Below are 12,124 nucleotides of genomic sequence, written 5' to 3'. Positions count from 1 at the left end.
TACAAGAACGTCTTATATCTTTCACAATATTAATTAAACTAATTTATTAAATTAAGCCACCTCTCGTTCGTATTGTAGATTCTATCGACAATAACTGAAAATAAACCAAAAAAATCGGATTCATTACCCAACTTCCAAATATGAAGTTAATAATTACCGTTATTAATTATATTTGAATGAATGTGAATATCAACTGACGTTCTCAATCTTGTTCACAATTCTCTTTGTAAATTCTTCGTTTTTTCATTTTAATGACTCCTTGATATACGATACCAATTACGAAAGAACAAAAGTGTTTAAATTATTTAATTTCTTGTATTTACTCTTAAATAAATTATTTATTCTAATATTATAAAACGGTCAGTATTTTTTATTTGTTTATATTTAGAATTATTTTCAGATATAATCTGTCTATGACCTGTCAATGTCAATCGATCACTTGACATGGGCGATTAATCTGTGCCCTCTTGGCACAAATAAAAGTATTAAATATAAATATATAAAAAAAATATATTACACACACGCCAAAACTTTATAGGTAAGTTTTGTAGTCTCTAAATCTCTATACGAAAGTTAACGACGGCCTTTTCATATATTCAATAGATAAATCACAGTGATATTTAGAAATTGAGAATGAAATGATCGAAAAATTATATTAAATTTATTTATCATTAATTGATCCTAATCTAAAAAAATAACATATTAAATGTTATTAACAAAAAATATCCTACATATTCGAGGATGTAGTTTTAAATATAATACAACAATAGTCTGAAATGTCCGTGACCTTCTCTCTCCTTTTGAGGTTCGTAGCATTTTTTTATCATGGTGCGCTTACATGCAGAATATAAGACTTTGATTGTTTTTTTATTTCTATTTTCTAAGCACTTACCTGGATTGATGATCTTCGATTATAATTGACATTTTGATTACTCACGTCGTTAATTTTAAATATGGTATAGAAATATGAAGTAGGCTAAAACGTTAGCGGTAATATACTAGCGTCGTATGGATACGTATATAGTATACAAGTATCATGGGATAAAACCCGGTAAAATAATATCATCCGTGTGACATTGGGACCGTTGGGTTATGTGTAAGAGGCATTGTCCCTACAAACGTATCAACGGACATTTTTTATTATGAAATAAGTGAGGTTTCGAGGAGTTTGTTTTGTAATGCAGATGTGTATTAAAACAAATACATAAAAAAAACATATACATAACAATATCCTTCGATATTGTTAAATTTTAATTTTAAGGGGTCATTGCAACATCTTTGTTATTAAAGTGTGATTTTTTTTTAATGTATAAATCATTCGTTTTTGGCAATAAACAAAGCTATAATTGCAATTTGTTTTTTTTTTTAGTTTTGCAAGTGTACACTTGGTACTACTTAGAAATGTGTATATATATAAATATGACATTACGTATAAGATCTAGATTATCTTTTCCGGTCTTGAGGGTGTACCCGTCATAACTTTTAATGATCAACTACGTCTATTCAAAAAATATAACTACATACAATGAGGTCGAGTCTGTACGAGCAATATCTATGTATAAGTAGACCTATTCTATAAGAACAAACTTGAAACTCATTTTAGCACAGTGATTCTGTAAGAATTCACTTCGTGTCTCAATAGTGAAATGTTGACAATCGTCTTATGTGAGATTCTAGTTTTGTGTTACATTTTATAAATACCACGATCGTGAAATGTGAGAAAGTAATAAGGGACATTGTTTATAATGATAATATATAATAGAATAATTCACAAGGAAGATATGAACGAACGAACGTGTATTCGTTCAGAATATACCATTATTTTAGTGATTGCTTGACGTTTTAAATATACTTTTACGATGTTCTTGAATACTTTAATAAGATTTGCAATTCATCTCGATTCGTCTTATTTAACAAAAGTAATATGTACATTTAATTTGTATGGCATTATTAAAGATTTAGTTGTTTTTATTAAAATAGTTAATAGTTAATTTACTTACCAATCAAACTTATTAATGACGTTACTATACTTGTTAACGACTTGAAAAATGTTTTCGGCCGCGGCTTCGCTCGCGTTTTAGGTATTGGTTGTCAGGTATTATTCACACAATTTCTTTATAAATGTGTTATTCTCATGTATAAACTATAATATTGTAAAGTTGCATTAAAAAGCATTCAGTAGTTTTTGCGTGAAAGAGTAACAAAAATCTATACATACAAACTTAACGCATTAATATTAGTAAGGATTTGAGTCAATCATATAATTATAAAGTAAGCTGCGGAACGTTAATTGGGACTCAATTAGTTCTTCACAACACATACAATAAAGTTAAAATCAAAATTGTACAATAAGAACATATTTTCGTTGCAATCGACAGAAAATGCAAACAATTTAGTCACGACTGTTCAAAACGCTGAACCTTATACAAACAGACGGAAATAATTAATTGGTACAGACAACATACAGTTATCCGCATAAATGAAATACGATAAATATAAAATTTAAACAGCCAGTGCGTCCGATAATTAATTTACACGGATTAAAAAGTTAACAATAAAACTTAGGACTATTGTAAAAATCGATATTTTTTATTTATTGCTCTATTCACACTTTTACTACAAATTTAATTTTATAAAATGTATTTCAAATAATTAAGAAATAAATTCAATATTTATTTTTCATTGAGTGTTTTTACAAGATATAAGGCTGTATTCACATGATTTTCCTTTATAAAATGAATTTCCAAATATTTTCCAATAAAAATGCCTATAGTGAGTTCAGACGAAAAACCCATTGCTTAACGTACTTTTCGAGGCACGGCAAAGGAAACATTGCCAATTTCGTAGCTACCCTCAAAAGAAACTGTATTATCTTGAAAGGAAATATCTCGATCTGAAGATCCTATGATAATCACATACCGCCAAACAGAAATACTTATTATTATTGTGTTTCTGTTGTGAAATGTGTGTGAGCCGACATTACTACAAAGAACTTAGGACTTAATTCCCAAGGTTGGTGGCGCATTAGAGCGGTATGGTATGGTGGAAATTTCTTTAAATTTCAATGTTATTGGACGGTGCTGACGACTAACCATCAGATGGCCGATTTGCCAATCAGCCTTCTTATTTACCTATACGTATACCTATCGTCAATTTTAAGATAAAACCAAAAATACGGTATAGGTAAATAGCTTAAGAGAGAATAAAGTTCATAGCTTCTTTTAGTACGCTGCTTCATTGCGGGTTTATTGATAAATATTCGGTGAATTATCATTATACTCATACGAGATTCTCTCGTTGTTATCCTTGATCTGGATTAATTAATCCCACTGCTGGGCTGAAGGCCTCCTCTCCCTTGAGGAGAAGGTTTGGAGCATATTCCACCACGCTGCTCCAATGCGGGTTGGTGGAATACACATGTGGCAGAATTTCTTGAAATTAGACACATGCAGGTTTCCTCACGATGTTTTCCTTCACCGCCGCGCACGAGATGAATTATAAACACAAATTAAGCACATGAAAATTCAGTTCTGCCTGCCTGGGTTTGAACCCGAAATCATCGGTTAAGATGACGCGTTCATCTATATTCTAATCACTAGGTCATCTCGGCTCGATTAATTATAAACACAATTAAAGCACATGTAAACTCAAAAGTGCCCGAACTTCAACTCGCAATCTTCTTTTGAAATTAATGTTAGCTACTGAGCCCTCTCGACTCATATACCTAATTTATTATTAGTAAATTCTTGTATACAGTAGAGATTTTAACTCCTTTTAAAAGAGAATAACTTATCTCAGTAGTTCAGAGAAGTGTTTTTTGAATTCTCTTTATAAAAATTCTCAACTTAATAATCCCGATCTCAAGTTTTCGAAGCCAAAAGAAAACTAAAGTTGTTCCAGAAAGTACGACCTTTCCGTTTAAATATGCATGGTTCAAATGAAATTAAATTTTCTCCTTAAAAATGGATATTTTTTACGGTCTTTTGTAATGTGAAAATTTTAATTCCACTAAGCTTTTAATACAATTGCTTTTGAATTTCACAGATTTATTTCTTAAAATTTTAATCATTTGTCCAAAGAATAATAATAACTGATTTTCATTAAATTACGAATACTTAATATAAAAGAATAATATAGAAAGTTTTATGTTTTTTATTTTATTATTCCTTATCTTATCTCTTTGAGATTCATCACCATTATAATCAGCTTGTGTCAGTCCACTGCTGGACATAGGCCTCCCCCAAGGCGCACCACTGAGCCCGATCTTCGGCTTCATCCACTTTCTACCAGCCACCTTCCGTACATCGTCGCTCCACCATTCCCTAGAGCATCCTACACTACGTTTGCCGATTCGCGGTCTCCTTTCTAGAATCTTCTTGCCCCAACGGCTATCGATTCATCAACATATGTGACCGGCTCACTGCCTCTTCAGCTGGCTAATCCTCTGAGCTTTGTCGACCACCTTCGTTCTCTGTCGGTTCACCTCGTTTCGGATTTGATCCTTCAAAGAAATGCCAAGCACAGCTCTCTCTATAGCCCTCTGAGCGACTTTAAATTTGTGGACCAACCGCTGGGTATGTGTCCACGTCTCGGCTGCGTAGGTCATGACCAGTAGGACGTACTGAAAAATCAACGCAATCAATGCTATAGTATACGACTATGTACTCAATTTTAAATACTTGAATTAAAGCAATCGAACGTACGAAATCGAAGCTATCAAAGCGAGTTTAAAATCGTATACAAATTATCCTTTGTTTTTCATGTAAAGTTTATTAGTGTATATATAAGTGTTAAGGGGATAGTCCTTGCGGAACGCTAAAATAGCGCTTACTATTTTCAAAATATCTTAAAACTGGAGCATTGATTATGGATAAAAAAATACATTCAGTATCTGAATAGATATATCTCAAGTTTCACCGGATCATATTTATAAAATATATATCAATAACTTAGTAAATTCATCGTCAACATCACTCCAAATACTGAAATCGACCTTTTCTATTAACATTTTTTAAGCTATTTATCGGCTAGTTTATACATGTATTTTTAGTTAAATGGGGACACAAAAGTGTAAATAATAAGTTCCCCGTGTTCAATTTCTCTTATATCACACAATATTATAGTAATTTTTATTTAAATATTGCTTACTTTTTGGCTTTCGTCGTCCATACTTTTTAGTATGGAGAAAATAATTTGACGGTTTTGACTTATTATTTCGACATTTTTATCAATAAATTTTCAGTCCCTCCCCAGAGCCCAAGGTGAGAGCACGTCAATTTTTAATTCGAGCCGAGTCTTAAAATTTCGCGAAACGTTTACGCACACATAGATAAGTTAGCATAAGGGTGGGGCGCGAATGTCGTTTGATGCAATTGTTAATTTTTACTTTTTATAATAGTTTTGGACTTTTTTGTAACAAACTATAATATATTTGTTACACTTGAGTACATAAACTAGGAAAATACGACAATTAATCACATAGTAAGAAAATCAAATCTAAAAAGTGTACGAAGGGTAACCTCTTTCCCCTAATGTCGAATTAAAAGTACAAAATTGTAAGGATGAACATAGTGAATACCTGAATATACCTGAATGTAATGTAATGTTTGCACTATCCTGCTTATTTTTTTCTCTAAATTCGAAATTTAAAACAAACACCAACTTATACCATTACTCATGTCGTTTAGTTCGTCTGGTTAATTTCTAATTATTTAAATGCTTTATTAATTATTATAGTGTATATATAGTGCGAAGAAAAAACAGTTGATATACATTCCATTGTGTATTGATGCAATACTTAGTTAGTACCTTTCATGACCACATACCGTCAACGGCCCACCCCCTGATTTTTGTGTTATATAAAATAATTTTAATTGAATTATTTTTAATAATATAAAGACTTGTTTAACTAAGAAAAAGTATTTTGTCTTTAGTTTTTTGTTAGTTAAAAAAATTATTTGATTAATATTTACCTATTTTTATTTATAAAATTTATGTACTGTACGCCCTAATTTGTTATACGTACCAACCTTAAAATATCCAGAAAATAATAATTATTTAGTTAGACGAATGCGGTTGAAACATTAAAAATCATAATGTATATTAAGCATCTTAATGCACTCTGACCGCACCCTATGCTAACAAATAATTTATAATTGTGTTTGCGAGTGACAACCTTATAGCTAATACATTACTCGTAATCAAATGTATTTTAATAAATCGTACGTTATGAACGCGCAATGAAAATTTAATTTATTCGTTGCACCTAAAACAAGCAACTAATTGTCTCCGGGTATGCGTACGATACACGGCATAATGCAACTGTATTATTGGAAAGTACCTATGTGTGTGTTCTAAAATAAATTCCCGCGCTTACAAACTACGCTCTTAAGTATAAAAAAGAAACGATTTTTTAATACTTCATCTATTAAGCTACTTTTTTTTGTATTAAACAGACCTTTTTATGCATAAACAGACTTTTTAAAAGGTAATTTATGTAACGTTTTTAATTTTCTTGTTTTCCTTAGATCTGTGTTGTTAACCATGATTGATGAAACCGAGCTTCAGGAAATACACTTTAAGCGATGTTTATTATGCATTAATTTATACAAAAAAAAAACATTTCAGGCTTGATTTAAAGTATATTAAACATTAGTTGCAATAAATAGACAAACATAATTGTATATTACATTTTTTCTACTTATACTTTGTCGTTCTTACTAGTCTAATTATGTTTATCGTACAAAGATTTGTGTTTCTTTCTTACTTTTTAGTCCTTAAATAAATTTGACCAATTTCATGAGTAAAATGGGTGTTTATTAAAGAGGAGCAGCGAGAGAAATTTCAAAACTAAAATTAATATTTAGAATCTTACTTATTCTATACAGGGGTAACTTTGCATTTAGAGTTGCAATAGAATGCTCTAGCGAACTTTGTATGATGAGCGAGCTCTTTGACACTACCTGTGTCTACTCCCCAGTAAAGTATTCGGAATGTTCTTAGGATGTAAATTAATTCTTTAATAATTTGTTACAGGTTACGTTACAATTTTTTAGATTTTTAATCATATAGTACACGCTTATAATGATACAAGATGTCTTAACGTTTCCCTTTGCGAAGAAACGTTGACTTATTTTGGTATGTTCGATATATTTATTACATATATAAAAAATCCACGGTCGTCTAGTCCGTGCCTTTCTAATTTTACAATGTGGCCTGAATATTTTGATTCAAGGCAGCATAACAATCGAAATTTTATGAATATTTATTATGGGATTTGAAGCGTTCCAATCCACTAAAGTAGAAATGGCGTTAATTAAAACTGTCAAAAAAGAAATAAAATTAACGTCAATTTATATTTCTAATTGATCCTTGTTTGAAAAATCCTTCAGTAGTGTTGTTAGATGTGAAATAAATTTATTTTCCGACCGAGAACTAAGCTCTTTATAGTTTCAATGATCCTTTCCTTTAAACTGCTTTATTGCGCAGAAAATTGGACTAAACGTTTAGAGAAGTTTCCTCAAATTCATTGCTGAATTGAGTTGAAGTCTTTTCAGGATAAATGGTTTAATTTATTAAAAGAATCCTTTGTTGACTCTGTTCTAAGTACTTGGTAGAATTAAAAATGTTATTAACCTTTTTATTGATAGCAGCTTCATAATTTGTTACTATCTATATTAATTTAATTTGTACTACACCTTGATAATTTGAACACGGAACCAAGTAATAATTTAACTATATATTAAGCATTTAATTACTTACCATTTCGTGTAATGAGTTTATTTAAGTTAAGCCCTGAATCGATAACTTTTTAATTCTCCTCGTATGCATCTCAGCTGATAAATAATTACAAAATTAATTAAAATATCTATCCAAAGGTTTATTTCTTAATTAGTACAAGTAACAAGGGACACATAAATACAACTTAGCAGACATTACACAGCCGAGTATGAACTTCTAATCACATTACTTACACTTCCGTTACAAAACACGCATTCCTCGTAACTGGAAAACTTCGTAGTCTCGAAAGATATTGAGCAACTTTATATCCGAATTATAAATAAAGTGGCTAAACATTAGATGTTGAACGTGAATATACCGAATTTACGTTTCATAATTTGCCGCGTATCGATGTAGCGGCGTAGCAGAATTACTTGAAGCCTTTGTTTATTGCTTCCGTACTTTATGCTAATGGGTACAAACCTACGATGAGGAAGGAGATCGATACTTTGGTAATACTTATGATATATATTTCATCTTATCATGTTCATAAAATTCACATGGTTGGGTTTTGTTCAGACTTCTACGGGTGTCTTCAACTATTCTTTAAATTCATTAATTATTCTACCTTCTTACGGATGTGTCACTTGGCTGAAACTATTTAAAAAAGGACAGATTTGTATGCAATATTAAAAAAAAAAAGATTTATTACATCAAATACAAAACCAATTAGATTTTCCAATTTTAAAAATGTATATGATGCATAATTACACTTTGCGATTAGCATCGTAGCATTACACGAACTTGGGTGAATTATTTATTAACAAAAACCTACTTCAATTCGCAAACGCATCAATAAGTTACAATATATTTGAATTTATTCGAATGTGTTGCGAGAAACGTTTCAATCCACTTTACCGATCTCTGTGGCACATAAAAAAGGTAGTGGCGGCACTATTTCATTGTAGAGTTCGCTTCAAGTGTTCAATAGAGATACAGCAGAAAAGCAACCTTCGGGATCCTTTATTCGACAAAAAAGTGGCTCCTTTTATAATGGTACTTAAATCTGTTTGACATTACACAAGTTATATTAAATATTGCTTATAAATACAATAATATAAAATTCGTTCTTTCTTTAAATGTGAATTGCTTTAATCGAACTCTTATGCTGGAACGGAAACTGCATCTCATATTGTCATATACCCTATGTCGATAAATAATATTATGTTTATTAGATATAATACCTATATTTATTTTATTGACGAAACTCTGTTTTTTAAGTACATTTCTCCATATTTATTTATTTGATATCAGTATAATTTTTAGATTATTTTTAGTTATTCATAACCATCGACTCTTCTTCATGAGCTGTCTTGTGTGACTACTGCAATAATTTTACTAATAAATAATTAGCATGTAAAAGTTAAATTTATAAGGAGCAAATATTTCATGTCATATAATATTATATAATTAGTTGTTTTTTTCCGTATTGTTATTAATAAAGGCTAAACCAACTAAGTAATATAAAAAAAACTTAACTTCTAAACGTAAATTGTAGACTTCGTCCGTTATGTAATAACCATTTTTTTTTTTAAAAAGTCTGTTATTTCGTATTTGATTGGATTAATACGAATTCGAGAAAAACAAATACACACAATAAATCTCTCCGATACTGTTATTTTTATAATTAAGTAAATTCCATTTATGAATTACTTCTAGCAATTTAAATAAAATTGTGTGAGATCGTAGTTTATTTAATACTATTTTTTTTTTATTACGATGATATTTTTAGCGTCTAAAATATTATTAAATACCAATGTTTTGTAAATATGGTAATGACCAAAATCTAGTCAATCTGAAAAATAATATTATTCATCATATTCTTTTGAAATAAGTAACTTTTAATTCAAAACAATATGAGATTATTGAAAAAAGTAGAAAACACAAAAATCAAATGAAATCACAATATTTACTTTCCGATCACAGCGCCACCGAGTCGAATCTAGCCATCCAGGGATACACTTAAACACACAAAAAATATAATGGAAATCGCTCCAATATTTTAGAAGAAGTTCAGTATATAATTTATAAAAGATATATAGATATGAACTACTATTGTCCATTTGGGAACGTTAGGCTTATTATAACTTTAATTAATGTAATTTAAAAATTTAATAGCAAATAATACTTCTAATGGGAATGGAATGGAAATAACTTTTCCAAGTGTGTAAATATTATAAAAAAATGTAGAGCAATGTTGTTAGATAAAATTTCATTTAAATTATGAAAATATTAGAATGTTATTATTAAATTATTATTACTATAATGTTTATTCATCCATATGTAGCGCAATGTGATGGGATAAGCTAGAAAACCTTAAAGCTTATCTTAATATATAATAGACCTTTTCCCTTCCTCTCTTGTTAAGCAGAGGGTTTGCCCAGCAGTGAAAAATTTACGGGTGTTTCTATGTACATTGTAATATTAAGTTTCTATATAAACACTTTTATTACTCCTCAATTCCTACGATATATTCACCTTGGGATTTTTGCCAAAATTGCCGATTCGAAGGTCTAAAGTTTTGACAAATGGGTTTTAGATAGTAACGACTGGTTAGTTCAATTTCTATTGAAGTTCAGTTGAGTTTTGCGAATCTCTGGTGAAATTGATAAAGTGTTGTGAACGACGATCTCTGAATATTATTCTGAATTTATTTTTAAAATTAACGCAAATATAAGTTTTAAAACGAAGGTGGATGTTCGGACTTAATATGGCAATTACATAGTACAGAATTGTTTTCAAATAAAAAACAACCATCTATTAAATTAATAGAGACTTTAATAGTAGTCATGCGATGATGATGTTGAATTAAAACGTTTTTTATTTAACTTTTCGTTCGTTTCGAGTGTATTATATGTATTTTTATTAAAATAAAACCAAGTGCAAATCTGATTTCAGTAAACTTTAAATATGGAACGAAACTTCGGTTTATAGGACGAGGTAACTTTATGCGGAGATCCGAAAGGCCGTTTTATGATTAGTCGTAAAAAAGAGCCTCCGTGGGGCAATTTTGTTCTTTAATTAGCTTACATTCTTGTTTTACAGACACCTTTAAAACAGTTATGTGAATTGTTAAAATCATTTGAATTTCATGATATGAAGGTACAATAATTTAGAGGTTAAATTTCGGTAAATCAATAAAAAAAAAACATGTTTTATTCTTAACAGCTCCAATAGATGATACCGATAACTTCGTTCGATCAAAAAAAAATTTTTTTTTATTACTGGAGGTATGTGGTCACTACTGCTCACAGACATTGGTACTATAAGAAATTATAATCATACCTCGTTTCACCAACGCACTACCAATCTTGGAACCTAAGGTAACACCTTATTCCTGCTACACTGGATCACGCACCCTTCAAACCGTGAAACGAATAAAATAAACTTTTATTATCTAACATCCGTTTAACCCCAAAGGTTTGAATTCGCTTTTTATGTGTTGTTTGCATAACTTAAAATAACCATGGGTTACATTTCATGATAAAAAAAGGTTTCATTTGATAGATGAGTTAGTTAGTCAGGATACTTTTTAATTTTATAAACGAATACATTATATTCTATGCATCACTAAATTAGAAATGTATTTATAATTATAATTATATCTAGTAATGTCAATAGTGCAATGGTTTGAAGACCGCCTTGCAATGAGAAAGTCGTAGGTTCGATCCTGACCACTTGGGCTATTGTCTTCCCCACTTGGGCTATTGTCTTCCCCACTTAGCATCTCTATTAATATTAAAAAAAAGCCAAATTTTTTTTTAATCACAGTTTTGAATCAACTAAAAACGTTTGAGTGCCAGTATCTTGAGGGCAAGCTATGCATTATTAACTCCAAACTTATTTTATTTGAAACGTGCCCAAGTGCGAATTGAACACCTGAATATTTTTTTTCATAAAATTTTACTGTGCTATTTGTATTTTAAAAAATTGTTATCAGAATTTGTGAATTGTCTCTAAGGACGTGGAATAGAGAAATGCAAGGTTTTTATTTTAAACTTACCAATATTTATCCGAGCCCCTGGAACTCTTCCTGATTGTATTTATTTTATACAAAGAGTCAGAGTCAGATTTGTCATGTACTTCAAATTCCTATTTTAATTTTAATATTGAAAATTCATTATTTTTTATTTTTCGTATAACTAAGTATATCAAATAATATGCTATGTTATTTTTTTCTTCGTTGTTACAAAGATATTTCTCGTAAAAGCAAACTTATCCTTTAAATACTAAGGATTGTTTGATCATTTTACGTACATATAACATCGTTTGTTGAAGATTAATTATGTAATTATTTAATTCATAGAATTAATTACAATCTAAATAAATGTGACCGTAACGGAGC

The sequence above is a fragment of the Vanessa atalanta genome, chromosome 6 (assembly GCF_905147765.1).
Source record: "Vanessa atalanta chromosome 6, ilVanAtal1.2, whole genome shotgun sequence".
Classification (NCBI taxonomy): domain Eukaryota; kingdom Metazoa; phylum Arthropoda; class Insecta; order Lepidoptera; family Nymphalidae; genus Vanessa; species Vanessa atalanta.
This window is presented reverse-complemented; position numbering follows the sequence as displayed.